The sequence below is a fragment of the Geotrypetes seraphini genome, chromosome 10 (assembly GCF_902459505.1).
Source record: "Geotrypetes seraphini chromosome 10, aGeoSer1.1, whole genome shotgun sequence".
Lineage (NCBI taxonomy): Eukaryota > Metazoa > Chordata > Amphibia > Gymnophiona > Dermophiidae > Geotrypetes > Geotrypetes seraphini.
The window spans coordinates 37172864-37199428 of record NC_047093.1 but is presented as its reverse complement, the minus strand read 5'-3'; positions in this window follow the sequence as shown (position 1 = coordinate 37199428).

Genomic DNA, 26565 nt, shown 5'->3' with positions numbered 1-26565 from the left:
CCTAAGTGCACATGCGCACTTAGGGGGGCATGATCCCTGGCAGTGTGGTGTCTGCTTCCGTGGCTGTATTCTATTTGTGGCGCGTGCGCTGGCTTGAGGCACTTGTGCCAGCTCACAATGGCTTGCAGCGCGTGCAGCGATTTCAGCAGCAGTGGTGATTTGACTCCTGCGCTGCCGGGATGCCTCTTCTCACTCCCGGACCAGCAAACGCAGCAGCCGCGGGACATTTGCTAGGCCGGCCCACTTCGATAATGCGAGGTGGGTCAGCCCAGCAAATGCCCTGAGGCTGCCCGGGCTAGCAGATGCTGGACAGGGGGAGCAGGTAAGGGGTGCTGCTGGACAGGGGGGAGGTAAAAGGAAGAGAGAAGGCCTACTGCTGGACAGGGGGAGCAGGGAAGAGGTGCTGCTAGACAGGAGGGAGGTAAAACAAAGGGAGAAGGGCTACTGCTGGACAGGGGGAGCAGGCAAGGGGTGGTGGTGGACAGCTGAGGAAAGAGAGAGACAGAAAGAAAGAAAGACAGACAGACAACGGCCAAGGAGAGAGAAACTCAGAAAGAAAGAAAGACAGACAGACAGACAGAAAGTGGCCAAGGAGAGAGAGAAAAAGAAAGAAAGACAGACACATCTATTCTAGCACTTGTTAATGTAACAGGCTTAAAGACTAGTCTAAACATAATTTGTGATTGTGTGATGCAGTGGTTAAAGCTACAGCCTCAGCACCCTAAGGTTGTGGGTTCAAATCCATGCTGCTCCTTATGACCCTAGGCAAGTCACTTAATCCCCCCATTGCCCCAGGTACATTAGATAGATTGTGAGCCCACTGGGACAGACAGGGAAAAATGCTTGAGTACCTGAATAAATTCATATAAACCGTTCTGAGCTCTCCTGGGAGAATGGTATAGAAAATTGAAAAAATAAATAAAATGCTTCCTGAAAGCATTACACATGGCACAGAGTGGCACTGCATAAGTCCTGACTGGTTGTTCAGGTTTTGCTCATATTTCTCCAGTCCGTCCTCCTTTTTCTAGAGCCATATGGTAACCCTGGATGAAACTACATTGACTTCCAGTAGATCCCAGAATCAAATCTAAGATATTATTTTTAGTCTTTAACGTATTAAACAACAATGTTTCTGCTATTATTTCTGCAAGGCTATGGATTAATCAGGCACCTAGGGTATTAAAATCAGCTGAGAAAGCAAAATGGTAGAAACAATTATAAAAAATAAAATTGATTTCATGAGACGGAATCAGCAGAATGGGTTCAGCCGAGGGAGATCTTGCCTCACAAATTAGCTTGACTTCTTTGAAGATGTGAATAAACATGTAGATAAAGATGAGCCGGTTGATGTGGTGTATCTAGATTTTCAGAAAGCTTTTAAAGTGTCATGGGATAGGTGGCAAAGTTCAGTTGTGGATTAGGAATTGGTTATCGGATAGAAAACAGAGGGTAGGGTTAAATGGTCATTTTTCTCAATGGAGGAGAGTAAACAGTAAAGTGCCACAGGGGTCTGTACTGGGCCCGGTGCTATTTAACTTATTTATAAATGATCTGGAAATTGGAACGACGAGTGAGGTGATTAAATTTGCAGATGACACTAAACTGTTCAAAGTTGTTAAAACGCATGTGGATTGTGAAAAATTGCAGGCGGACCTTAGGAAATTGGAAAACTGGGAGTCCAAATGGCAGATGAAATTTAACGTGGACAAATTTAAAGTGATGCACATTGGGAAGAATAATCTGAATCACAGTTACTGGATGCTAGAGTCCACCTTGGGGATTAGTGTCCAAGAAAAGGATCTGGGTGTCATCGTAGACAATACGATGAAATCTTCTGCCCAATGTGCAGCGGCAGCCAAAAAAAGCAAACAGGATGCTAGGAATTATTTAAAAAGAGATGGTTAACAAGACTAAGAATGTTATAATGTCCCTGTATTGCTCCATGGTGCGACTTCATCTGGAGTACTGAGTTCAATTCTGGTCTCCTTATCTCAAAAAAGATATAGTGGCACTAGAAAAGGTTCAAAGAAGAGCGACCAAGATGGTAAAGGGGATGCAACTCCTCTCGTATGAGGGTTAGGGCTCTTCAGCTTGGAAAAGAGACGGCTGAAGGGAGATATGATTGAAGTCTACAAAATCCTGAGTGGAGTAGAACGGGTACAAGTGGATCAATTTTTCACTCCATCAAAAATTACAAAGATTAGGAGACACTCAATGAAGTTACAGGGAAATACTTTTAAAATCAATTGGAGGAATTTTTTTTTCACTCATTGAATAGTTAAGCTCTGGAACGCATTGCCAGAGGATGTGGTAAGAGCAGATAGCATAGCTGGTTTTAAGAAAGGTTTGGACAAGTTCCTGGAGGAAAAGTCCATAGTCTGTTATTGAGAAAGACATGGGGAAAGCCACTGCATGGAATATTGCTACACCTTAGATTTTGGCCAAGTACTAGTGACTTGGATTGGCCACCGTGAGAACGGGCTACTGGGCTTGATGGACCATTGGTCTGACCCATTAAGGCTATTTTTATGTTCTTATGTTCTCATCCTTTCATGTTGTAAGACTGGAAGAACATGGATCCTTCATCTTCAATACCGTAGGTCCAAAGCCCTGGAATTCTCTACCTTCAAAATTGCGAGCAATGCATAATGTAGAGATCTTTAAGAAAGAAATAAAAATGATTTTGGTTCTGCAGGCTTATGGTATGTAATTATATTGATCAATGTTTTTTGGTGGAGACTTTTGGATGGAGTTTAACAGCTATGAAGGGGTAATATTAACATAGTAAACGATGGCAGATAAAGACCTGAATGGTCCAGCCATTAACTTGTCTCTTCTTTGATATTTCAGGGTCATAGAGTGTAAAGTCCACCTGGTATTCTCTTAGGTTCCAAATGCTGACGTTGTCATCCAGGCTCACTCCAGCCTATTCAACCATCCTGTTTGCAGGATATCTATATATATAAAATCGGAGGTATGTATGTGTGTATGTGCCGCGATCACGCAAAAACGGCTTGACCGATTTGAACGAAACTTAGTATGCGGATCCCTCACTACCTGGGATGATATGTTCTGGGGGTCTCGCGGCCCACCTGCACACGTGGGCGGAGCTACAAACATAAAATCAGATTTCACCCATTCATGTCAATGGAAAAAATGTAAAAAGCTGCCATTCTCACAGTAATTCAAAAACGGCTTGACCGATTTGAACGAAACTTGGTATGCAGATCCCTCACTACCTGGGGTGATATGTTCTGGGGGTCTCTTGGCCCACAACTCTATGTTGCTTGCTCAAGGGTGGGTTCCCCCATCAATTTATATGTTCTTGCTCCTGGAGGTGAAACTAAAAATTTTATTTATAATCACGTTTTGCGTTAGTTGTATTGTATTCATTTTGTCAAATATTTCACATTATAATTTGAATATTGTACTTTTTATTAAGCTGTAAAACAATAATTTCATTCACCACTATAAAGTATCTTTATTTGAATCCATTTACAGTGTTATTGCTATAAATAAATACACGTGCAACGCCGGGTCATCAGCTAGTCTACTATAAAGTCTGTCCAGTAACATCCTCAAGTCCCAAGTTACTGGAGTTCCTATTGATGCTCTCCCCAGCTCATCCTATACCAAATCACCACATAAGGGACACAGACCGTGCAAGTCTGTCCAGTGCCGATCTTAGTTCTTTAATATATATCCTTTGTTTTCTAATTAGAGATCCTCTATGTTTATCCCGTGCTTTTTTAAATTCCATCACCATTTTCCTCTCCACCCCTTCCCTCGGGAGGGCAATATTGTTTGAATGCTTTCACTTGTATTGTTATACTGTTTCCTGATATTTGATTGTGTGTGCTTTTGAATGAGTGGACTATAAGTTGCTTTAAAACCTTTTGCATTGACACTCTGCAAATGTGATAGCTACATAACAGCCAAAAACAATGAAAGTTTTATGGCATCGTTCATTGTGGCATTCAATCAGGTTTTGTGCAACAAGGCATGAAGACAAGTTATAAAGTTCTCCTTTTAACTCACAAGTCATCTGATCTTGTACTAAAAGAAACCACTGCACAACAAAGTTTTTGCTTCCTGAACACTGCTGGGTGTTTCTTATAGAATTTTGGGTGCTGATCATGAATATTACATCAAAAATTACCCATCACGTACCATTTCAGAGAAATCTTCAATTTTGTCGTGATTTTTTCTTATATTTGGATGCAAACAATTTTTTTCTCCCATAAGTGTCTTATCAACAACGGTTTGTGCCGCCTGGGTATGTCCATGCATAAAATCTAGCCAGGTTGGAAGCTGTTTTATGGAAGATGACATCCTGGGCATGTCTGGGCAGGTCTGAACGAGCTTGCGCTGTCTCACCATGCTATAATGGTGGCTTCCATACACCGATCCTGCTCATTTGGTTAATATAGATAGTCCGTGTGTGTATATAGTATCAGTATAGTAAAGTATAGTAGTATAGTAGCTGTAGCAATATAACAGTAAGTAAGCTTGATGCTATAGACGTTTTGGTGTCGGGCAATATGTCTCGTCGGTGTCGTAACAGCCGCGACACATTCTGCTATATCTGTGGGGAATATACACTTACGCCTCAGAGACGTTCGATGACTGCCCTTGTAAAGAAAGCCTATCATCTGTATTTTGGCTGCAAAATAGGTGATCAAGACAAGCAATGGGCGCCTCACATTTGCTGTGCGACATGTGCTGTTAGTCTGAGAGCCTGGCTCAGAGGTACTCGAAAGACGATGCCATTTGCTGTTCCGATGATATGGCGAGAACAGAAAGACCATGTGACGGACTGTTATTTCTGTTTGACTAATGTGTCTGGTTTCTCTGCCAAAAACAAGAAGTCAATTGAATATCCTAATCTGCCTTCAGCAATGAGACCCATGCCACATGATGACAGTCTTCCAGTTCCGAAACCACCAGAGGATTGGACCTTAGACGAACCAGATGAAGAAACTGCAGTGCAGGGTTCTAACAGTGACATTGACCCGGATTTTGAACCATCCTCATCAGGCGATCCACATCTGATAACACAGTCCGAATTGAACGATTTGGTCAGAGATTTGGGTCTGTCAAAAGCAAAAGCTGAGCTGCTAGGTTCGAGACTGCAGGAATGGTGTTTGCTATCACCAGGTACGAAAATTTCTGTGTTTCGAGACCGGCATCATGATATAACCAAATTTTTTGCACAAGTCGACAGTCTCTGTTTCTGTTGTGACATTGAAGGATTGTTCTCGGTCTTTGGTTGTGATCACAACCCGGAAGAGTGGCGTCTTTTCATTGATTCGTCAATGTTAAGCCTGGAAGCTGTTCTGTTGCACAATGGCAACGTTTATCCTTCAGTACCTGTTGGCTATGCAGCACATATGAAAGAAACATATGAGAATATGGAAATGTTACTAAAGTATGTCCAGTATACCAGGTATAACTGGAATATCTGTGGAGACCTCAAAGTCGTTGCTCTGTTACTAGGACTGCAGCTTGGCTATACAAAGTACTGCTGTTTCATCTGCGAATGGGACAGCCGAGACAGAGAGTCGCACTATTCTAGAAAGAACTGGCCACTCCGTAAAAAGTTAGTTCCAGGACAGAAAAATGTAGCACATGAATCGCTTGTTGACCCGACAAAGATATTTTTGCCTCCTCTTCACATTAAACTGGGACTCATGAAGAATTTTGTGAAAGCAATGAACAAGGAAGGGGAAGGTTTTCGTTATTTAAGACAGATGTTCCCAAGAATAACTGATGCCAAGATCAAAGAGGGTATTTTTGTTGGCCCCCAGATCAGACATGTTATGAGTGACAAGCGATTTGAAGATCTGTTAGTTGGGCCGGAAAAAATTGGCTGGAAAGCCTTGAAAGACGTTGTTGACAATTTTCTGGGCAATTACAGAGCCCCAAACTACATTCAGCTGGTAGACAAACTTCTCAAAGCATACAAGAGAATGAAGTGCAATATGTCACTCAAGATTCATTTCCTCCATTCACACTTGGACTTCTTCCCCGCAAATCTCGGTGCTGTGAGTGACGAGCACGGTGAAAGGTTTCATCAAGACATAGCTACGATGGAGAAACGATACCAGGGCAATTGGAATCCGTCAATGCTTGCCGACTATTGTTGGATGCTACAACGTGATGCACCAGACACTGAATATAAAAGAAACTCGGGAGCAAAACACTTTTAATTCTGTTTCATTTAGTCGCTTGTGCGAAACGTAAACTTGACTATATATTTTATTGTCAGTAAACATAAAAATGTCTATTTCTCATAGTTCTTACGTGATGCAGTAAAACCAAAACCATATTTGAGCATACCAAGTTGGTACCTGTCATAATCACCAAAAACTTTTCAGGAATCAAGACTTAACCAAAAAATTGTTGTGCAGTGAACTTGGCTCCCTGTGGAAGGTAAGACCATCCCAGCATGGCCAAAGGCTAAAAATATTACACACTTTGTAGTGCATATATTAACAGCGCTGGCTGATACTACTGGGTGGTAATTTCCTTGCTCTTTGGATATATTGTTGCAAAATCACAATCAAATGAGTGACCCATAAAGTATGAAATAGTACTAACACAACAGTTAAGCACTAAAAACAGTATTTAATTAGTGGCTCCCATAGCCAGGTGTGTTCCTTAAAATAAATCTTGTGACCTTGTGAGACTGGAACACTGGGAGACAAAATGGCAGATGACATTTAATGTGAGCAAGTGCAAAGTGATGCATGTGGGAAAGAAGAACCTGAACTATAGGGACGTGATGCCAGTTTCTGTGTTAGGAGTCACTGCCCAGGAAAAGGATCTAGGTGTCATTGTTGAGAATACATTAAAACCCTCAGCTTAATGTGTGGCGGCTGTTAAGAAAGCAAATGGATTGTTAGGAATTATCAGGAAAGGAATGGAAAACAAAGATGAAAATGTTCTAATGCCCTTTATGGTATAGCTGCACCTTGAATACTGTGTGCAGTTCTGGTTGCCATATCTCAAAAAAAGATATAGCGAAATTTAAAAAAAAGGTACCGAGAAGGGCGACAAAAATTATAAAAGGGATGGGACAACTTCCCTATGAGGAAAGGTTAAAGCGGCTAGGGCTCTTCAACTTGGAGAAGAGACGGCTCAGGGGTGATATGATAGAAGTCTATAAAATACTGAGTGGAGTGGAAAGGGTAGATGTGAATCACTTGTTCACTCTTTCCAAAAATACTAGGACTAGGGGACATGCTACAAAGCTACTATGCAGTAAATTTAAAACAAACCAGAGAAAATATTCCTTCACACAATGTGTAATTAAACTCTGGAATTCTTTGCCAGAGAATGTGGTGAAATCAGATAGCTTAACGGGGTTTAAAAAAAGGTTTGGATAATTTCCTAAAAGAGAAGTCCATAGGTCATTATTGGCTTGGGGAAAATCCACTGGGGATAAGCAGTTTATAATCTGTTTTGCTACTTGGGATCTAGCTAGGTTGGCCACTGTTGGGCTTGATGTACCTTCAGTCTGTCCCAGTATGGCAGTTCTTTTGTTCTTAACCTCATCACTTTTGAAATATCATTCTTGCCAGTTTTTTTCCTTTTTGAGCTAAGTTGTAAATCGCACCCTGCTAACATTCATGTGTTATGTATTAATCTTGGCAAGGGTGATGTCTTAAACAGCCTGTGTTTGACCTTTATTGTTAAAATGACCTAACAAGGATCCAAGTTTCGGCATCAGTAGATGCTTTCATCAGGGGACACTCAGACATGGTTAACCCCCCCCCCCCCGAGGGTCGGGTCACAGAAGCACTTGTGATCTGGCACACACAATGGTAAACCGAAAGGGGCTTTAGGCACCCGGACCAACTGGATTCTTAGGCCTCCGACTCAGATTGGCCAGATCCCTAAGGCCACTCCCATGGAAGGGGCCTTAGGTGCCTAGGCCTTAAGGGTCTTAGGCCCCGCCCCAGTGCATCCCAGAATGCACCAGGAAAGGGAAGGCCTGCCATTCGGAAGAAGCATGCCTGATGGTCAGAGGGAGTGGGCATCCCTCCAGTCAGCCTACAGGAAAAAGATACAGGGGTGGGTTTCGGGGGGGGTGGGCAGGAGGGATTAGGCATCCCTCCTGCCAGGGAAGTTAGGGGGGTGTACTGGCAGGAGGGATTGGGCATCCTTCTTGCCAGGTGTGTTGCAGGTGTGGCAGCAGGAGAGACTGAGCATCCCTCCTGCCAGAGATGTTAGCGGTGGGGGGAGGGGGGCAGTGCCAGCAGGAAGGAGTGGGCATCCCTCCTGCCGCAGACAGTGGGAGGGGGGTTGGGGTTCCCTGCTGTGGCTGCTCAGCCATTAGAGGCAGGGGAATTCCTCCTCCCCCATCAGCTGAGTGGCAGGGATACCCCAAAGCCGTGATTCTGATTGACAGGCGATTGGCGGCCACTTTTAAGGCGGCCACCAACTTGGATGCTGGTTTACAGAATTCTGCCCTAATTGCATTAGCCTGAAAGTATAACAAGAAATTGTAAAAATGTACTTTTTTGTTAAAACAGTAAGTGAAACGTAATTTTAAATGTGATTTTTGTGATCAGCAGCCACAGATTTGTACGATACACCCGAAAGTGTTGAAGAAATTAAAACTTTGTTGTCCAGTGTATTCTGATGTTTGTAGGGCTCTCGGGTCCTGTATTTCCACAGCAAGTTTGCCTTTAAGAAGGCTCGAGAGAGATGGGGGTTGAATATGCTCAATTGGATTTTGTTGCTTTACAGAAGCCATACTTAGGTGTAAAACACATGTTTAGTAGTTAACTTTGATCTGAATTCAGTATCTGACACTCTGCTTCCATCAACAAGATATTAAGTCAGGGCTGGCTGTGACAATCAGGGCAACTGCTCCTGGACCCTCGTGCCACAAGGAACCCCAAGCCTGCCTGGAGGCATATTCTGACAGTGCAATTTGGGGTCCCTCCTTTGCTTTTTTGCCCTGGGCCCCTGTGTGTCTAACAGCAGTTTTGCCCTCAGAAGTTTACAAACATTAAAGTATAGGATGCAATTGAAAATAAACTTCATGCCTAAATCTAGGCCTGTTTTGCAATTTATGGCATTTTAAGAAATCATTTGATGAACAAAGTCTGCCAGAATATCATAGGAGTCTTTCTGCAAGGTAAGTTGCTGACCTGTACAGTATAATCAGACCAAAAGACTAAACAGAGCACTTTGAATTGAATCTTGGCATTAACTGGCAACCAGCGAAGGCTCCATATAAAAGCCTCTCTGCTGTATGCTACACAAATTGTAACCAATTCAAACTAGCCTGCAGATGACTCAAAAGCAAGGAATTACAATAGACTATTTGACTGATTAAATAACACCAGCAGGGTCAGATTATAACTAAGCCTTAAACTGGTCTCCTTTTCTCAAGAAAGATATAGTGGTGCTATAAAATGTTCAAAGAAGAGCGACCAACATAGTAAAGGGGATGGAACTCCTCTCCTATGAGGAAAGACTAAAACGGTTAGGGCTCTTCAGCTTGGAAAAGAGACGGTTGAGGGGAGATATGATTGAAGTCTACAAGATCCTGAGTAGAGTAGAACGGGTACAATTGGATTGATTTTTCACTCCGTCAAAAACTACAAAGACTAGGGGACACTCGAAGTTACAGGGAAATACTTTTAAAACCAATAAGAAAATAGTTAAGCTCTGGAACGTGTTGCCAGAGGATGTGGTAAGAGCGGATAGAGTAGCTGGTTTTAAGAAAGGTTTGGACAAGCTCCTGGAGGAAAATTCCATAGTCTGTTATTGAGAAAGACATGGGGGAAGCCACTGCTTGCCCTGTATTGGTAGCATGGAATGTTGCTACTCCTTGGGTTTTGGCCAGGTACTAGTGACCTGGATTGGCCACCGTAAGAACGGGCTACTGGGCTTGACCCAGTAAGACTAGTCTTATGTTCTTATGCTGAATGAGCCAAAGCTGACTGAAACTCAGTCTTACCCAAACTGGAGCATCACTGCCACCAAGACTTCTCTCTTACAACCTCCCTCTCTTATTCTCTGGCCGTTTCTCACCTTGATTATTGTAACTCCCTACTTCAAGGTAATCCGTTGGTTTCAAATTCTCCAGAACACAGCAATAAAATTCATTTACAAAGCCAACAAATTTGACCATGTAACTCCCTTACTCCGTGATGCTCATTGGCTGCCCATCCCACATCGTATAATTTACAAAATACTTCTCACCTTTCAAACAAGGCTCACAAACACTCCACTTTTCATTGATAAAATCCTTACCCCATATTGTTCATCGAGAACGCCCAGATCAAACACTCCGAATTTATTAGTAATCCCCTCCATCTGCAAAATTGTTTATGATACAACTCATAAAACAATCTTTTCAGTCATGGCCCCTTCACTTTGGAATGCAAAGACCCTTAGACAATGGTCTTCCTTGGTGAAATTCAAATCTAAACTTAAAATATTCCTATTACATGACAATGAACATTTCACCCGAGGATGACAAATCTCTCCCAGCCTATTGTGTTTTCCCCTCTCCCTCTCCTTTTCAAATTTATATCTCCATGTAACTGTGTACTTCTTTCTCCTTTTTCCTCTTGGTTCCATGTTAGTTAAACTCTGTCTGTGAAATCCCTTCAATTTTAATAGAGTAGTTTTTATCTTTTCATACTATTAACTTTATTGTAAAACATTTAGATATGTATAATCGATGGTATATCAAGAAACTATTAAATTTGAAACTTGAAACCCACATCTCTAGAGATTTGTGCTATTTCCAAATCAGGGCAGTTCTTTTTTTAAGCCATCCTGAAATCATAGATAAGCAATTATTCAGAACCTCTAAAGCAGTGGTCTCAAACTCAAACTCCTTGCAGGGCCACATTTTGAATTTGTAGGTACTTGGAGGGCCGCAGAAAAAAAAATAGTTCATGTCTTATTAAAGAAATGACAATTTTGCATGAGGTAAAACTCTTTATAGTTTATAAATCTTTCCTTTTGGCTAAGTGTTAATAATAATTTATAGCTAAAGAGACGTATGATCAAGAAACTGTTTTATTTTACTTTTATGATTATGATAAGCAAACTGAGGGCCTCAAAATAGTATCTGGCGGGCCACATGTGGTCCCTGGGCCGCAAGTTTGAGACCACTGCTCTAAAGGCTTTGTTTAAAAAAAAAAAAAAAATCAGTTGAACGCATGAAAGGCAATTCTACAGTATAACAAGGCATCTATGTGCAGCCTATTCTTTGAGATTCTGTAGAGTGCTGCGTATGTCTGGTAGCACTCTAGAAATAATTAATAGTAGTAGTATTCTATAAAGGAAAGTTGGTGTTTATATGCTTTATAGAATACTAGCCTCACCGGCCCATGAGCACATTTAAGCTTAGGTGTAGTCGCTTGCACCAGCCATAGAGCCGGTATAAATGATGACCCCTAAGTGCTGGAAATATAGGTGTATCTAATAGTATTCTATAGGTACATGCATAAATGTGAGTCCCATCCACACTCCACCCAGGATCCCCCGCATGAGTTCCCACCTATTAAATATTTACATATTGACCACATTCAGTAAATGGCTCTCAAATTTGGGTGCTGGAAAAAAATCAGCACTTAATGCTATTCTATAAAGGGTGCCCTGGGTTCAGTGACCTTTAGAGAATAGTATGTAATGTCAATTCCTGCATCCAAGTTTCAGTGCCAGGACATGCCTGCTGAAACCAGGTGCAATGTCTGGCGCCCAATCTGGGCACACATCTGTAGAACTCTATAATACTGCACACAAATTCCCAGAATGCCCCTGACTAGCTCATGCCCGTCCCATGACCACCTCTACCGGGAGACTAATTCACGCATTGACCGCCCTTTCATATACATATATATATCGGTATATATATATATATATATATATATATATGCTAACAACTACCAATGAGTCACATATGTTTAAATTGTATGATGTTTGATATCAAAAAAATAAACGAAAAAGACCTCAAACACTCAAGACACCAGATGCAACCCTATGTCTTTAATAAAGTTGTGTATAATATCATTGGGTCAAAAAAACCTCAGTGTTTAGTACTTTATTTGAAACACCATATGTGTAAAAAACCTTATGTGTGATCCTGGGCAGTGACTCCTTACCTAGAACCCAGCATCAAGTAGCTATAGTTTAGGTTCTTGTTTCCCATATGCATCACTTTGCACTTGCTCACATTAAACATCATCTGCCATTTTGATGCCTAGTCTTCAAGTCTCACAAGGTCCTCTTGCGATCTCTATTCCCAAGCGTCCTATCAGATCACTTCCTGCCCAGCAAAGAATAGCAACACACTATCACACAGACAATGCGGTTCCTTTGCCTACCAGTACTAATTCTGCTGATGCTCTTGTTGTTGTGAGGTGCCGGAGAGCAGGGACTGGCCTGCACCCGAGCATCAGATAATGGTGTCTTCTCTATGACACACTGGTTGGGAAACACTGCCCAATGCTAGGGGTTCTCAATTCAGTCCTTAGGACACACCCAGCCAGTAAGACTTTCAGGATACCTTTAATGAATACATATATAAATTTGCATGCACTATTTCCATTGATTATAAATCTGTTTAATGCAAATTCATTGCAGATATCTTGAAAACCAAACTGACTGGGTATGTCCTAAGGACTGAGTTGAGAACCCCTAGCATTGAGCAGAGTTTCCCAACCAGTCCCAAGAAATGAGTTGAGACCCCCCCGCCCTATACAGTACACCAGGGATGCCCACACTTTTTTGACTCGCGAGCTACTTTTAAAATGACCAAGTCAAAATGATCTACCAACAATAAAATTTTTTAAAAACACAATGCACACTGTACGCATAGAATAGTTAATTATCATTCCTATTCCGGGGGTCTTTCAAAGAGGTCAAAGCAGATGACTCTATGCACTGTCACCTCAGTAACAACCATACAAAAATAGACAAATACCCACCCTCTCCCTTTTTACTAAACCACAATAGCATTTTTTAGCGCAGGGAGCTGCGCTGAATGCCCAGCGCTGCTCTCGACGCTCATAGGCTCCCTGCGCTAAAAACCACTATTGCGGTTTAGTAAAAGGGGACCATATTGTAAAATATAGACAGCAGATATAAATTCAGACACATTTTGATCACTAAATATAAAATAAAATCATTTTTCCTACCTTGTCTGGTGATTTCATGAGTCTCTGGTTGCACTTTCTTCTTCTGACTGTGCATCCAATCTTTCTTTCAGCCGGTATGCTTCCTCTCCTCCAAACCTCATTCCCTCCCCCAACTTTTTCTTCCTCTCTCCCTGCCCTTTCTTTCTTTCTCTCTTCATGCCCCCTTTCTTTTTTTCCTGTTTCTCTTCTTTCCTTCTGTCTCCCTGCCTGCGCCCCTTTCTTTCTTTCTCCCTGCCCTTCCCCAAGCCACTGCCACTGCCGCTGCCATCGGGGAACAGGACCCAAACACCACCAACGGATAACATGCCCCAAAGCCGACACCGATGCCGCCCCATGTTCTCTCTGCTTCGGGCCAATCAATCTTCCTCTCCCCGACGTCAATTCTGCCGTCGGAGAGGAAGTTCCGCCCAGCCAGGCAGTGATTGGCTGGCCCAAACTTCCTCTCCAACGGCAGAATTGACGTCGGGGAGAGAAAGATTGATCGGCCTGATAGATCGCCAAGGCAAAGGGAGTCCTGGATGATCGACTCACTTTGCCTTGGCGAGCTACCGGTCGATCGCGATCGACCTATTGGGCACCCCTGCAGTACACTATAAAGAGATTATGTTGGTCTTTCCCTGAGTCACATTGACTCATTTGACCACCAGGACCTATTTTTCTGAGAGAATTAAACCTATCCCCTTTGCTTCTGATTTTTAGGTATATATTTTTAAATGTATTTACAAAAAAAAATAATAATAATAAAATACACCCCACCTCCTTACCACTGTGATCAAATTTGTCACTTCACACCCCTTCTACACATCTGATTTCCTCCTCAAGATGCCTTCCTGGCCATAAAATCTCCAGCCTATCCCACCCTGGCCTTTCTAAACTCCCCCCATCCCCTTTTGCAGGTTCCCCCTATCCCCAATCCCATCCCTGGGTAATTAGACTTGGTTTTGCCTAGTTTGAGGTTTTATTACTCACTGTCTTGAGATGATAGTAAATTGAATATACATAAAAATCATGCAGCTGAGGAACTGCCAACTTCTCACACCCTCTGTGACACATTACACTATTTGTCTTCTTGTCACCGCCTAGTCTGTCTGTGAATCATACTTTGTAGTTATGGCACAGGACAATAGAGGCAAGTTATATTAAACTTGCTCAACAAGATTATTTCAGAAGATAAATTGTACATTACTGTATCTGACAAGCTAAGCACTCGTAGAGCAATACGAGTTTTCTAATTGTAACCAGTTCAAAAGGTATAAAAATAATATGTGAAATATGAAAGGAATTCCTTTAACAGGAACACTCCCGTCTAAAGAGAATGGAATTTGGATGTCCAGGCCAGGATTTAGAGAATTCCCACCTGCATATAATGCAGTGCAGTAAAACCTTGGTTTGCAAGCATAATTTGTTCCAAAAATATGCTTGTAATCCAAAGCACTCGTATATCAAAGCGAACTCACCCATAAGAAATAATGGAATCTCAGACGATTTGTTCCACTACCCAAAAACTTTAATACAAAATACTGTATGTGCTTGTATTGCAAGACCTCGCTCATTTAGAACAGTCACTACACTCCCGCAGCGTCAGAGAGAGAAGAACCATGGCTCAGTTGTGATGTTGCGATGTGTGTATGTTGTATGTACTTGTATTGCAAGACTTTGCTTGTATATCAAGTTAAAATTTAATAAAATGTTTTGCTTGTCTTGCAAAACACTTGCAATCCAAGGTTTTACTGTACATGTATATGTAAACTGCTTTGTCTTTGCCACAAACAGGTGGTATATAAAATTCATGACCCTTTTATTTGACAGGAAGCTCCTCAAAACATAGAGCCTCATTTAAACTAGTGGTATCCTTCCATGTTCAGTAGAAGCAATGATTTCAAAAAGCTGCATGTGTGTGTGTGGTAGAGAGCTGCACGGGAACGGGGACGACGAGAATCCCGCGGGTTCCCCCTTTGGGTCTCGGGGATCCCATGGGGACGCCCCTAGGGTCGCGGGGATCCCGTGGGGATGCCCCCCTAGGGTCGCGGGGATCCCGTGGGGACGCCTCCGAGGGTCGCGGGGTTCCTGCGGGGCTGGATGTACTCAGTCGCGCGGCTCTTCTCCCTACCTTCTCTGCTTGCAGCACAGAGCCGAACGGAAGTCTTCCCGACGTCAGCGCTGACGTCGGGAAGACTTCCGTTTGGCTCTGTGCTGCAGGCAGTGCAGGTAAGGAGGAGAGTAGCCTCGCGGTTCGAGTGGCTACCAAGGGAGGGGGCGGACCGCCCCGCCATACCCCGCCCCGGTTGCAGCACAGCCGGCCAGGTCCCCTTACTTTTGTGGCACTTCCCCGACCGACCGACCGACAACAGCCCCGGTCCGACAATCCTCCATGCCCTGTACCGCGAATCTAAATTATCTTCTTACAGCAGCTGTAATAAGGTAATTTAGATTCGCAGTTAAGGGCAGGGAGGTTTGTCGGACCGGGGCTGTTGTCGGTCGGTCGGGGAAGTGCCACAAAAGTAAGGGGACCTGGCCGGCTGTGCTGCACCCGGGGCGGTAGAGAAGGAGTGGGGAGAAGGACGCTGAAAGGCCATGGGGAAGACGGGAGGAGGGGGGGGAAGGACTCTGAAAGCACTTGAAGACAGAGGAGGGAGAAGGACGCTGAAAGCACATGGGGAATACAAAGGGGTGGAGAAGGACGCTGAAAGGCCATGGGAAGGGCGGGGGGGGGGGAAGGACGCTGAAAGGACATGGGGAAGACGGGGGGGTGGTGGAGAAGGACGCTGAAAGGCCATGAGGAAGACAGAGAGGGAGAAGAACGCTGAAAGGACATGGGGAAGCAGAGGGGGGAGAAGGACACTGAAAGCACATGTGGAAGACAGAGGGGGGAGAAGGACGCTGACAGGACATGGGGAAGATGGGGGGAGAAGGACGCTGAAAGGAAATGGGGAAGAGAGAGTAGGGAGAAGACGCTGGCAGGGAAGAAGACAGATGCCAGACTATGGGGGGAGCGGAGAGAAGAAGATGGGTGCCAGACCAATTTGGAAGGGGGAAGAAAGGGAGAGGCACAGTAACAGAGCAAATGGAAGATGCAGAAGGAAGAGAGACAGTGGATGGAAGGAATTGAATGAGCACATGAGGAAAGCAGAAACCAGGCAACAAAGGTAGGAAAATAATTATATTTCTTTTTTTTTATTTTGCTTCAGGATAAAGTAGTATATTAGTTGTGTTGATAAAAATTTATAAACATTAGAGGCTCTGGTAGAAACCCATTTGCAAAGTATGTATTCTTCCCAATTAATATTTTCAAATTAATAAAGTCTTTTTGCTTATTTGTAAATGGGTTTCTACCAGAGCCTTTAATTCAGTAGCATAATTAAATGAAATAACTATTTCTGAAGTTTATATGGACGGGCGGGGACGGAGGGGATTCCTCGCGGGGACAGGTGGGGATGGAGGGGATTCCTCGCGGGGACGGGTGGGGACGGAGGGATTCCTCACGGGGACGGGTGAGGACGGGTGGGATTCCTCACGGGGACGGGTGGGACTTTGGCGGGGACGGGTGGGATTTCTGTCCCTGCGCAACTCTCTAGTGTGTGGGAGGGGAGGGGGGGGGAGACATCAGCTGCCTTTCAGTGGAGTTAGGGCAGAGCAGGCAGATCTGTGGACACCCCCCCAAAGTGATTGACATAAGGAGCTGCATTTAAGAGACATCCTATTGCAGAACTCTTGGGAACATCAGCTGCCATTTGGTGGAGTTTGTCCAAAGAAAAAAGGAAAGAAGAGGACTTCCAAAGTGTATGCACATCCAACCTACAAAAGAGTAGTATAGAATAAATAGGGTCTAACATGGATGTCTCAAAAACATTTTTTTAAAGGTATATAGAATGTTTCTATCCTCAATGTTGTCTATTCCCATACAGAATCAATGTAAGGCATTATGGGCTCCTTTTACAATGCTGCGATAACGGTTCTCTCCGTGAACTCGCAGGCCTTGAGCATGCGCAGATGCGTAAGGCCCAGCAAGAAGAGGAGGCCGATCTTCGGGCACCGGCACCAACGCACAGGACATGCCGGTGCCCAGATGACAGTAAGCAGCGGAGGGGGGGTGCCCAATCGCGGCGGGGGGTGCCCGATTGCGGCAGGGGGGGGATGCCAGATAGCGGGGGAGGGTGCCGGAGAGTGGGGGGAGGGTGCCGGATCGCGAGGCGAGGGGTGCTCGTAAATCGAGCCATGCTTGGTTTCCGAGGAACCGATTTTGCGAATGTTTTGCTCGTCTTGCAAAACACTCGCAAACCGGTGCACTCGTAAAACGAGGTACCACTGTGCAGCTTTTTCTGTGTAGTTACAATCAAAGCAATTTACATATTTTAGACAGGTACAGTATAATCCCGTTATAATGGACTTCAAGGGACCTGGAAAAACGGTCCGTTCTATCCAGAGTTGCATTTTTTTTAAAAAAGAGCTTTATTTAGGGCAACTTGAAACAACGTAAATCGATGAAGAACAGTCACTGCACAAACATATCAGCAACATCAATAGCAAAACATTGGTATGGTACGAAATGATTGCAAACCAGAACACTGTACTGGAAAGAAAAATACTCTGTACTTTTTTTTCTGGGCTGCATTTTGATACTATATCATCAGCATGCCACATGCCTTGTAGTCGGAGCCTGCATGTTCGTTATAGCCAAATAAAACTACAGCTTAAAGTGGCTCTGGGTACCAAAATAGTTGACCGTTATATCCCAAAGTCCGTCATATGCGAGTCCGCTATATCCAATGATTTTCTGTATGTTTATAATGGCGCTCGGCCGGGATCAGAGGACCTCGGCCGCTATAGGCGAGATTCCCTTATAAGCGAGTCCGTTATAACGAGATTATACTGTACTTATTTTGTACCTGCAGCAATGAAGTATCAGATGACCTGCCCAGAATCGCAAAGAGCTGAAGTGGGAATCAAACTCACAACCTCTGGATGCTGAGACAACTGCTTTAACTACTAGGCCACTCCTTCACGTTAAAGGCCCCTTTTCCTTTTAGGTTTAGTCCTCTTATATTCGGAGGCTAACAGGACTTCAGGCAAAGATCCTAGCTGCTCCCAGTAGGGAAGAGTAGACACCAAACATCCAGTAGAGGAAGAAAGCAGGAGAAATACCAGGCAAGTGACCAGATCCAAGCCAGGAGGCAGAGGCAAAGTTGTGAAGACTAAATGCAGTGGGAGCATCCATTTTACAAAGTGTCAAAGGGTAAAATATCAATGGGGCAACATGGAAACGTACATCTAAACATCAACACTTACACGTTGTGTCAGTATTTCAGAACATACAGGCAAAAGTCCGGGCAGGCAGAGCAGGCTCAATACCAGGGTACAAGCAGTGGGTCAAACACAAAGAAACACCAATCAACAAGGCATTCAGGTCCAGATTCTCAAAATTTTAATGCCGTCGCTAAACTGTTTTCTGGTGGTTTAGTCTTTATGCAGTTTAGCGGTGGATTATCTGTCTTTAGCAAGGTTTCTAGCAGTCTCCAACACTGACATGCAAATGGGCTCTTCAACATTGAAATGAGCCCTTCGGTGGATTCTTTAAAAATACCGAGCCATTTTCAAAAAGCGCCATTGGGCTTTTGGTGACAAAAATAAGCGACTGGTCCAGGGGTTCCGGTCAGTGTCAGAGACTGCTAGAAAGCCCCTGTGTTGGTGATGCAGCGGGAAAGATGCCCATTCTCTCCACTGCATCACAAGACCCCTTCCCTGCAGTGGCAGCAAATACCCCCCCCCCCTGCAGCACTACTGCAAAATACTCACACTCTCCCGCTGCCCTAAAATCCCCGCCGCAACCCACCTCTGCAGCAGGAGTGATGCCCACACTCTCCTGCTGCCCCCGCCACAACATAACATGACCCAACACCCCCCCTCCCCGCAGCAGGAGAGATGTCCACTCTCCTCCAGTGGCAAGAGACCCCCCTCCCCCATCTACGCCGCCCTCTCCCCATTACCTCAAATTAGATGACTTGGAGGGATGCGGACTTCCTCCTCTCAGCTGCCTGCGTCATCTAAAATGGCCTTCCCCTCTCTGGTGCATCAGAAAACTATGTGATGACAGGGTGAGTTGAGCATTCCAGAGTTATTAATGCAGAAGATTAATCAGGGACATTCAAAGGGGACCAATAAGAGAGTGCCAAATCATCAGCGTGAGACAGTGATAGAATAAAGGGCAGGCAGAGGCCTAGGCTCATCTCCTCTATGGGACTAGCCCCCAGGGAGGTAAGTGCATGACACCAGTAGGTTGCTACTAAAAAACAGAAGAGTAAGGACTGGCCAGTCATTTAACTGATCTGGAGTAAAATAATCTAAGTGGCAAATACAGAGTTTAAAATTAGTTAGCATCAAGCCCATAAGTTAGCTGAAGTAATGAGTTATTTTTAAACATTTAGCTGACAGTTAAATAAGATCATCAAGAATCCAAATTTTATTTCTCATTCACTTCATGAAGCTAAAGCAAAGTATAAAGGTCTTGAAAGCTCCTCCTCTGTGTCCCCGTCTTGTGGCTCCAGTTTCTCAGGGAGCGGTATTCTATGCATTAGTGCCAAGTTATGCAGGATACAGCAGGCCATGAATTAGCGTCATGTACAGGCTAGTCTTGCTTCGTCAAAGGTTAATGTGAGGGAGAATACCAACGCAATTCAAAGTAATGAGTGAAGAGATCAAAGAAACTTCAATGGAAAAAAATGAAGCTTATTTAGAGATCTTAATTTTTAGTTTTGCTTAGTTCCATAAATCGCCACACGTCTACAAACTTGTATTCAAGTCTGTTAGATAATAAGTTTCACACCCTATTGTCTAACACTATTTCTAATCTAACACTGTGTATTTATAGCAACGTCAGCTCATGGGAGTCAAACATGGTCACCTTCTCTGATCTCATTCTTTTTTTCTTTTTTAATTGTCATTATTGTTACTATTTTGGTTTTATTCTTTCCAAACCAAGAGAGGTTCTAAAATGTGTGTCTGTCTGGTGGCAAAATAATTTGTCTGACAAATGTAACAGAAAGGACCAAGTCTGACATTGGGAGAACAATTGCAAAAACATAGAACAGCTTTGAAAAGAGGTTAGAATGGACCTGGCTTCCAGAAAACTAAGGGCTCCTTTTACTAAGGTGTACTAGCGTTTTTAGTGCGTGCTACATTGCCCTGCGCGCTAACCCCACAATATGCGCCAAAAACTAACGCCAGCTCAATGGAGGTGCAAAACCACTAGCGCAGCTTAGTAAAAGGAGCCCTAAGCCCCTGCCCTATCAAATGGCTCAATGCATTTCTATGGGCGAAGCAGCTCCAACTTCTATAGCATAGAAAATTACTTAACCCTTTAATTGGCAGATGGTGAAACGGCTGCTTTACCTAACTTGATGTTGAACGAGAGCAACAGCGCCAAGTAGCAGGCATTTGGAGAGGCAGATCTCCCATAAGAGCCGTAGAAACGCATGTAGTTTCTGAGCAACAATGCCAAATAAAGGGTTAAAGTGAAACATAGCTCTTAGGGACTTGCTCCTTTCAAACTGATTCTCTTCACTCTCAAAGGCTACACCAATCAGGAGCTGCTTTGACATATATATATATATAAATGGTACCTTGGTTTACGAGCATAATTCGTTTCAGAAGAATCTCGGAGAGAGCGTGAACTCGCAGGCCTTGAGCATGCGCAGATGCTCAAGGCCCAGCAAGAAGAGGAGGCCGAACTTCGGGCACCGGCACCAACACACAGGACATGCCGGTGCCGGTGCCAAGGTCCAGATGATAGTAAGAAGCGGCGGGGGGGGGGGTGCCGGATCGCGGGGGAAGGGTGCCGGATCGCGGAGGGCGCCGTTCGCAAATCGAGGCACACTCGGTTTCTGAGGCGCCGATTTTGCAAATGTTTTGCTCGTCTTGCAAAACACTCGCAAACCGGTGCACTCGTAAACCGAGGTACCACTGTATATATAATTTATATTCTACTTTAACCAAAGTTTACCCCCTGTTTTACTAAGTTGCGCTAACCGATTAGTGTGCGCTAATCGAATTGGCGTGCGCTAAACGCTAATGCATCCATAGGCTAACATGCATGCATTAGCGTTTAGCATGCTCTAATTCGATTAGCACGCGCTAATCGGTTAGCGCACCTTAGTAAAACAGGGCCTTAGTGTAAAACTTACTATTTTGTTAGCTTTTTAATGGTTGCTATGTGCATCTGCAGACTAATATCTGTGGACAAGGCTAGATTATGGGACAAATGGGGCAAAGAAGGTTGAGGCTCAAAACAGAGGAAGTAGTATTTATTGGAAGTCTTGGCACAGGCCGTATTTCAGCAAAATACCTGGCAGACTGGATGGGCCATTTGGCCTTTATCTGCTGTCGTTTTTCTATGTTTCGCACACAAGGTGCTTCCTGTACAGCGCAATGGAAAGCATATTCCAAGTTAATTAAACACTGCAACACATGAAAAATCTGCGTTCAAACAGCAGAAAGAAATTGTTGTAATCCATATGCCAACAAGGTCCCTGTTTTGTAATGCTCCTTCAGGGAAGCTAGAACATTGGGAGATGCTAAAGGGAAACTGAGGGCATTGCAGATGTTAATTAATTCTGCTGCTCGATTGATTATGGGGGTTCCAAGGAGCGCTCATAGATCTTCTGTATTGAAACTGTTGCATTGGTTACCTATGCAGCAAAGAGTGCATTTTAGGATTCTCACAATTATTCATCAGATACTGTACCATGTCTCTCCAAGAGTATTACAAGAGATGTTTGAAATTTACCAACCTAGAAGAAACTTAAGATCTGAAAATACAATGAAATTGAGTATTGAGGGCCAGATGTCTATTGTGCATGTCACAATTGGAGCATCAATGATGTCTGTGGCCGGTGTGAAACTTCGGAATGCCTTGCCTGGCATTCTGCGATTTTATGCGGGGGGGAGGGGGGAGATCAATTTTAAGAAAATGTTTCAAACGCAGCTTTTTGTCAATGCCTTCCTGTGCTAACGTTTCAGTAGTCTCATCAGTTTCAAGATATACCCCCCCTGTTTCACTAAGGTGTGCTATGCATTTTAGCGCGTGCTAAATATACGTATGCACTAACCACCAACGCGTCCATAGACTAACATGCACGCATTAGCATTTAGGACGTGGTTAGTGTGTGCTAATATTTAGCGCACGCTAAAACGCTTAGCGCATCTTTGTAAAAGGAGCCCATAGTGTTAAGAATATTTTTGCCTTGAATTTATTATTCAATGCTTTTCTGCATTTTAATTGTTGGACTTATAATATGAAAATGTCTATATTGATATTATGATTTGATAATGTTTGTTTTTGATATTGTATTATTTTTCCCTGGGAGGATGGGAAGTTTGTTTGTCCATTGTTTAGCGACGAAAGGACAACCAGGATAATATGTATGTAACCAATGTGTAAACCGCATAGTTTTACACGGTATATAAAAGGTTAAATAAATAAATTCATATCCTCGGCATTCCAGTCCTTCCCTTTCTGTGAATGAGCCTGCCCTATCTGCTTTCAGTATCACTAGCTGCAAATTCTGTGGGAACGATCCAGCCAATGGGAAGGCATTGGGAGTGGAAGCAGTGGAAGACAGCTCTAGTCACATGGAGAAGGAAATTCCTGTGCTGTGTAAAATGTCTTATCTGATAACTTGTCATTTCTTGAGTTCTGCCAGACCAGTCCATATCTGGTTTGCATTCCTCCCAGCAGGTGGCGACAGAGACATATGCTGGTACAGGGAGCCCATGTTTTAAGCATGGATTTGCCTGTGCCACGAACACAACGTGGAATTTAATAAGGTATACAATCAAAAGAAATTTGGATTAGGGCTGGCAGGACTCAGATACACTGCTTAAGAAAAATGTCTGCTGAAGGATATTCTGCATGCATTTAAGAGAAAAGAGCAATAGTAGTATTAATCCTGGAAAAGACTTACTTCCAGCCCACAGTGTTGAGAGGGTGCTGCCTGAACATGCGTGGAATAGCCTCCCAGTAGGGACAAAGCTTGTGTCTGAATTCAAGACAGGGTGGGGCAGGCACATAGAATCTCTTAGGGAGGAAGGAGTGGCAAGTGGTTCAAAATCCTGCAATGCTCCTTGTGATCCTGGGAAAGTCACTCAGTCCTCTATTGCCCCAGGTACGTTAGATAGATTGTGAGCCCACCGGGACAGATAGGGATAAATGCTTGAGTACCTGATTGTAAACCACTTAGATAACTGATAGGTGGTATATAAACATCAAAATAAATAAAGAGGAGATAGTGGATGCTGCGGATGGACAAACTGGATGGGCCATTTGGCCTCTATCGGCCTTCATGTTTCTGTGCTGCCTTACTCGAGGAGAGGACATTTAAACAGAGCGAGAAATAAAGGTTGGAGAGGAGAAAATAACAAGTTCTACTTATTAGCACTACTTCTGTTTTAGCTTTTACGTCTATTCTAGCCAAAAGATTTTTGTTTTTCTAGCTAATACCAATTGCTGCTTTAAGGAGCTTCTCAAATTCAGGTCAGGGACTGTAGGGCGGAGCAGAGAGTGCACCAGCGTAATTACTGTGTCTCAAATGTGCATCATGAAATTATTCTCCAGTGTCATCACTAGGAAGTAGTTGTTATTTCTACAGAACTACCACATGTGCACAGCATTTATAGACAGTCCCTGCTCCCTGGAGCTGACAATCGGGTCAATGATGTAGGATAGTTATAAATGAGTGAACTGGATCATTATAATACAACAAAGGAGCTTTGAACTATCACAGTCACCTGAATGGGACATAATGAACGTAGCTAAGCTTTGGTACCAGAACTGAAGTGCTGGAACTGGATTTAAGTGATTTGTCAGCAAAGAAGGTAAGAATTTTATCATTCATATTTCTGGGGGCTTAGTTTCCTATTTTGTTAGAGTTCAATTCTATCTGTATTATGACAAACCACTTGGATCAATGACCTACACTGATGCCGTACTATAAAGAAATTGATATTAAATTTGGAAGACAAAGAGTTTTACTGGATACAAAATTCATCGTCTCAAAAGTTCTAATAGCAACTGATCTGAAATGCATAAATAAGTCTGGATTTCAGCTTAGATCTCCATTCCTTACGAGGTCATTGAGAATGCTCCTAGACAATAGTTTAGGAATTTGCCAATTTCTAAAGAGACTCGAATTCATAAGAACATAAAAACATAATAGCCTTACTGGGTCAGACCAATGGTCACTAGTACCTGGCCAAAACCCAAAGAGCAGCAATATTCCATGCTACCAATCCAAGGCAAGCAGTGGCTTCCCCCATGTATTTCTCAATAACAGACTATGGACTTTTCCTCCAGGAACTTGTCCAAACCTTTTTTAAAACCAGCTATGCTATCCGCTCTTACCACATCCTCTGGCAATGCGTTCCACAGCTTAAGTATTCTCTGAGTGAAAATTGTTTTCCTCCTATTGGTATTTAAACTATTTCCCTGTAACTTCATCGAGTGTCCCCCTAGTCTTTGTAATTTTTGATGGAGTGAAAAATCGATCCACTTGTACTTATTGTACTCCACTCAGGATTTTGTAGATTTCAATCATATCTCCCCTCAGTTGTCTCTTTTCCAAGCTGAAGAGCCCTAACCATTTTAGTGTTTCCTCGTAAGAAAGGAGTTCAATCCCCTTTACCATCTTGGTCACTCTTTTTTTAACCTTTTCTAGCATCACTATATCTTTCTTGAGATAAGGAGACCAGAATTGAACGCAATACTCCAGATGAGGTCGCACCATGGAGTGATACAGGGGCATTATAACATTTTTAGTCCTGTTAACCATACTTTCCTTAATAAGTCCTAGCATCCTGTTTGCTTTTTTGGCCGCCGCTGCACAGTGGGCAGAAAGTTTCATCTTATTGTCTACGATGATACCCAGATCCTTTTCTTGGGCACTAATCCCCAAGGTGGACCCTAGATGGATTATCTGGTGCTGAAATTATTGGCAACTCCAGTGGATGACAAAATATGGGATTAAAAAAGCATTCCGGATGCTGCCTGTTCCATTTCCACAATTTCCCATAATTTCCACCACCAAGCCTCAAGTGTGGACACATCCCATTGTATCCAATGAGCTGCTATCATCAATCTAGTTGCTATGTGGACTTAAGCAGAAAGATCCTTCGTCCACAACAGCCTATAACTGGAGTCTGTTGCATAGCTTAATAACATTAAGATATCATTAAGGGAAATCTCCATTGTTCTGATTCTGCTTATTAGCTCTTGGGATAGTTACCCCAAATACTTTCATTTTTGGACAGGATCGCTACATATTCCCCTTTTTTCTGCTCACCCTCACCAACAATATTGTGGTTTGAAGAAAATTGTACTTAAAATTGTTGGTTGTAAGCAAAAACAATAAAAATAAAGAGAAAAAAAAATCTGATGATTCATCAGAATACTGGAGACTAGAAGGGTTTCCATAATAGGCTCTATGAAGAATGCTTCTTTTGATTCTGTAGACCAGTGATTCCCAACCCTGTCCTGGAGGAACACCAGGCCAATCGGGTTTTCAGGCTAGCCCTAATGAATATGCATGAGAGAGATTTGCATATGATGGAAGTGATAGGCATGCAAATTTGCTTCATGCATATTCATTAGGGCTAGCCTGAAAACCCAATTGGCCTGGTGTTCCTCCAGGACAGGGTTGGGAACCACTGCTGTAGACAACAATGCTCCATTGCAGGGGTAGGGAACTCCGGTCCACGAGAGCCATATTCCAGTCGGGTTTTCAGGATTTCCCCATTGAATCTATTTGCATGCACTGTTTTCAATGCATATTCATTGAGGAAATCTGAAAACCCGACTGGAATACGGCTCTCGAGGACCGGAGTTTCCTACCCCTGCTCCATTGAGTACCTGAATGTAAACCACATGGCTATAAGGGTATATAAATAAATAAATAAAATAATTTAAGAATAATAATAATTTAAATTTTGGGTTATTCATCTCTTGTACAACTAAGTAAATGGGGGCTTAAAAGTGGTTACCACTGAAAACCCATCTCTCCTGGCTTTCTTTTATCATAATTTACATATTTTTGCTGGTGTTTAAGTTGTGTAATACAACAGTACACAACTGAATACTGTTAATATCCAGGACAAGAATAGATAGACTAAGCCTTAGTAGAAATTAAAAAAAAATTGCAGTAAATCTGTGGATGAAGGGTTCACTTGTCTACAAAGCATCAAGAGTGACCTACCATATTAATAATGGTTTATAGACTTTTTCTTTAGGAATCTTATCCAATGCTTTTTTAAACCCAACTATGCTAACTGCTTTTAGTGCATCCTCCAGCAACAAATTTCAGAGCTTAACTGTGCATCGGGTGAACAACTATTTTCTCCTAATTGTTTT